Source organism: Balaenoptera ricei, chromosome 5 (genome assembly GCF_028023285.1).
Source record: "Balaenoptera ricei isolate mBalRic1 chromosome 5, mBalRic1.hap2, whole genome shotgun sequence".
In the NCBI taxonomy this organism is placed as follows: domain Eukaryota; kingdom Metazoa; phylum Chordata; class Mammalia; order Artiodactyla; family Balaenopteridae; genus Balaenoptera; species Balaenoptera ricei.
Window position 1 is genome coordinate 110,776,602 of NC_082643.1, and position 4,836 is coordinate 110,781,437.

The following is a 4,836-nucleotide window of genomic DNA, read 5'->3' on the forward strand; positions in this document are numbered from 1 at the left end:
CGTTATTCTGAATTCATAACTTGAGACACCCAGCCCACCACTAACCTAATCAAATACTGCCTTAGAATTATATTTTAGATGGTTAATACATGGAAGTTATATCACCCTAAAAACCATAAACATTACAGAAGCAATGACTATAAAACCATCTCTTAAAGTTCTTACAATTCTCAGTACAGTACAGAGCAGACATATGTACCCAATGACTAAATGATGAATGACTGAACAAAAAATGAATAGATGGATGATGGATTTCTAAGTAAATGACATGGAACTTTAGAAGCAAGTGAGAGAGACAGCCTGTGATAAAAAGCTTTGGGCATTATTAAAATCTTTAATCAGATAGATTTGGTGCCCCCAAATAAAGACCAGAAGCACAGGCAATTAGCACAGTCTTGGCAGCAGGAAAAAACAAAACAAAACAAAACCCCACTTCATTCTCCCACCCCCATGCCCTTACACACTTGCATACTTGGAAGCAAGAGTCAATTTACTGGCACCCAATGCAAGTCCTTTCTGGAAGTGATTACAGTCGCAAATCTACTTTTAGTCAAAGGTGTTAAAAAATGAGAGGGAGACCATCCAATTCTTACTTTCCCTTTGTGATGAACTGTTAAAACGTGATACAAGTGGATAGAAAAGGAGGTGAGAAGGGAAAGAGACAGAATAATAGACTACAGGACACCAAATAAAACGTTCCAAGTGGAAAGCATTGCAAAGTAACACTTCATCATTCCCGAATTCCTCCTGGGCATTGACTTAACTGGAGTGTCGTCATTACCTGATGAGAGGTCAGCTTTGAAGAGCTCAGACTATTCCTTTAAAGTCTTTGGACTTAGTCTCAAGTTCAAGGATGCACAAGTGAAGCCTCCAACCATTATGATATTATGTTTACCAGGTTCTACTAAAGCTATCCTGATGAAAATATCAGCTGACTTTGAATGTATACTAGGTCTCAGTAAGCATGTCTGGGAAATTCAGAAGAAAGACACCATTGGCCAAAAGAAACTACACAAAAGACAGAAATTGGAGGCTTCTGAACTGTGCATTCTTTGAAGCCCTTTCTGAAAAGAAGGAAGTCAAGTGCATCCCTATCTACTCTTACCAGTATCCACTCAACTATGTAAAGTCGCGATAAAAATCTAAGTATTTTGTGGAGAATAAACACCTCTCCACTGTGAATGCTACTAAGACTAGGGTCTTTAGTTAAGCAGACAACTAAGCCCACTCATTCTCAGACTCTTCATCATTCTTATCTATGCAGAACAGACCCCCTGCAACTTCCCACTTTTCTCCAAGGTTTATCTGCCTCATCTCATCCTTCGAACCTCCCAGGAGCATCTTTGTAGCAGAAACTCCCAGTCAGTTTATAGATTATCTTTCCCTTGACCTGACACCTAAGCCCCAGGCATCTATACTTAATCACCTATTAGACATCCATTTTGTTTTCCATTTGGATCTCAAACCTAACATAAATGAAAAAGAAATCTTGACTCTCATTGGCCCCTGGCAACTCATTTCTTTACAAACTTCTCCAGCTCAGTAAATGGCAGCAATGTTCACCAATTCCATCAAGGCAGAACACCTATGAGCTGTTCTTAATTTCTCTTTCTCTCCCTTCTCTCACATTCTACTTGCCAGTTCTGTTGAAATTTTCCTCTTTTCTCTATCTGCCTGGCTTCAACCCTAGTCTAAGCCACTATTATCTCTGACTTGCACTACCACAAAAAATTCCTAACTCATCTCCCAGCTAATGTCATGTTGTAGAGTAAATAAGAACCATTAGCTTGGTGGCCAAAATAAAGCCAAAGTAAAAGTTATTACATTTACTTGTAAAATCATTGTATATAATAATAATGTGATCAACCTCCAGGTGGAAAAAACAATAATTATGTGAAGATGATCATAATTATAATAAATGCTCTAAGTTTTACAATGATTTCATTATCCAAGTGAAAATTCACAGAGTTAGTGGTTAAAAACTGAACACTTACCCTGCCAACACCAAGTAGCCACCGTCACCTGCCATCTGAACTGCAAGTAGCCTCCTAACTGGTCTCCTCAATTCCACTTTTGCCTCCACTAAGCTCTGTTGTTCACACAGCTATTAAAGTGAACTTTTAAAGACATAGATCTGAATATATGACTCCTGCATTTAAAATCCACTATGGCAGAGATCTTCCCATTCTCTCCATCTTCTTTAAAATAATAGTCCCCACCATCACAAGTTTTAGGGAGTACAACGTTGCTCAGCAGGAGAACTGATCTCTCTGCTTCCTTTTGGCACAAAGGAGGTGAGTCCGTGTGATGATGTCTGGGCTAACAGAAGTCAACAGAACTGATGTGGATGCAACCTCCAAGTGATTCCTAAAAGGCAAAGCCACTTATCCTGCATTCCCTCTTTCCTCCTTCCTGTGGGCAGGAATACAGATAGGATGGTGAGAATCTACCTGTATTATTCTCTGCTGAAAAATACTTTATGACACATAGTAGTCACTCAAGTATTTAAATCAATGAAAGATAGAGGAACACAGTGTAAGATAGCTATACATTCTCCTGCACAGATAGTTATTAGATATCTGGTAGTAAATAATATAGTATTACCACTAAGAAGAGGTCTACAAAACTTATGAGAAAGAAAAAAGGCAATGTATTCATATTTAATGCCAAAGAGTCATAATTGATATTCTAATAATTATGGAAGTTACGAAAAGAAATAGCCAGGCACTTTATGTCAGTGACCCATGTCTAGAAGTCACACAAAGATATGATCTGTGCTCAAGGTCAAGAATAAAGCACTCTAGAGTCAGGAAGCCGGTATCAAAACCCAACAAAATCAAAAAACGAGGAAAGATTAAAGTGACAACATTTTTTCAGGACATTATATATTCTTGGGCTCAAGTTGTCCAGGGTAACAAAGTTAAGATAGAGAATTTTATTTTGCTTAAATCTTTTTAAGATAAAGGGGCGTGTATTATCCCACCTAACTACAATGTTAGGAGAAAATTCTCAGACTTCGGGCAGAGCTGGACCCAAATGTTAAGAGGATGTCATTGAGGATCCATTATCTCTCTCTCTCTCTTTTTCTTTTTACTTTTGAACTCAATTTAGACTTACAGAAGACTTAGTAATTCAGGCTTACAGAGAGTTCCTGTATACCCTTTCCTTACTCAGTTGCCCTTTTGTTAACATCTTACATAACCATAGTACAATTACCAAAGCTAATAAATCAACCTTGGTACAGGTTTGTTGACTAAATTATAGACCTTATTAAAATTTCACCAGTTTTTTCCACTAACATTTTTTCCGGTTCCAGTATCCTACCAGGATTCCACCTTGCATTTAGTTGTTATACCTCCCCAGTCTCCTCTGATGCATAATAGCTCCTCAGTTTTCCATGTTTCTCATGATGTTGACATTTTTGAAGATTATTGGCCAGTTATTTGGTAGAATGTCTCTCAGTTTGGGTTCCTCTGATTTTTTTCTCTTGATTGGAATAAGGTTCTGTATTTTTGGCAAGAATATCACAGAAACTATGTTATTGCCTTCTCAAGGAATCTTATCAAAGGATTAACAGTGTAATAATGTTTCATTACTGGTGATGTTAATCTTGATCAATTGGGTAAGTGGTGTCTGCTGGGTTTCTCCACCTTGAAGTTACTATCTTTCCCTTTGGAGGTAAAAAATACTTTGTAGGACATCATTTAGTCTATGCAAGTTCTGTGTCTCCCACAAATTTTGTGCATTAATTTTATTGAGATGCAAAATTTCAAGTAGAAAACAAATCCTCTTTTACTAGTATACATGAAAAAATCACAACTAAAAATAAAGGACAAACAACAAACTGGAAAAAAAATCACAATCTAAAATTTACTGAAAAAAATGTGTATTAAGAAAACCATATTAGTGTCCTGATTTTCTCCTACAGCTGTAGCCTGAAACATGGCGACTCCTGGCCCTGTCACTCCGGAGGCACCCTTTGAACCATCGCAGCCCCCAGTCATTGAGGGCTTTAGCCCCAGTGTACACAGCACTTCGGAAAGCTTCAAGGAAAAGTTTCTTCACAAGACCCGCGAGAACCCAATGGTACCCATAGGCTGCCTGGGCACAGCGGCCGCCCTTACCTACGGCCTCTACTGCTTCCACCGGGGTCAGAGCCAGCGCTCCCAGCTCATGATGCCCACCCGAATTGCCCCCAGGGCTTCATGGTCATAGCCATCGTGGCGGGTCTGGCTGCATCCACTCCGAAATCTCAACCCTGAGTCGGTGGCCTGGCTTTGAAAGCTCCGCGGAGATCGTTCCCAGCTCCAGGAGCAACCACCGGTCCTGCCACTGGCATTATTCCCTCATTTCCCCTGACAAGCCCCTGTAGCAGTGGCGTCAGAAGTAGCCAATTGTGTAACCGACAGATTTTTTTCAGGAATCTCAGGTCCAGTTCAGTTTGAGTGTTGTATACTTCTAGTTGTGCTGCACCTTCTCCACTCCCTACTTAATAAACTCTGATCCACTTGTAAAAAAAAAAAAAAAAAAAAAAAAGAAAGAAAACCATAGTATACCAAAATAACATTTAAAAATTATAATAGTGTCTAACTATTGCTTTTGCTTCAAATGCTGTATATCAGTGGTTCTTACACTTTTCTAGGCCATGGAACCTCTGGAGAATCTGATGAAAGATGAGAGCTCACTCTATCCCTTAAAAAATGAAAATAGGCACATGTTGACAATTTTGGGAATTCGTAAACCACCAAACCTCATCCTTAGATTGCTGAGGGGTCTTCAGGCTAAGCACCTCTTTCTTAATACCAAAGAGCAACTGTAACTCAATTTGCTTTTCAT

At 39.1% G+C, this 4,836-nt stretch overlaps 1 pseudogene; it reads left to right on the forward strand.

Annotated features, from left to right (window-relative positions):
- The first annotated feature begins 3,942 nt into the window (after nt 1–3,942).
- On the forward strand, nt 3,943–4,384 carry LOC132366610 (HIG1 domain family member 2A-like; annotated as a pseudogene).
- Nucleotides 4,385–4,836: the final 452 nt, after the last annotated feature.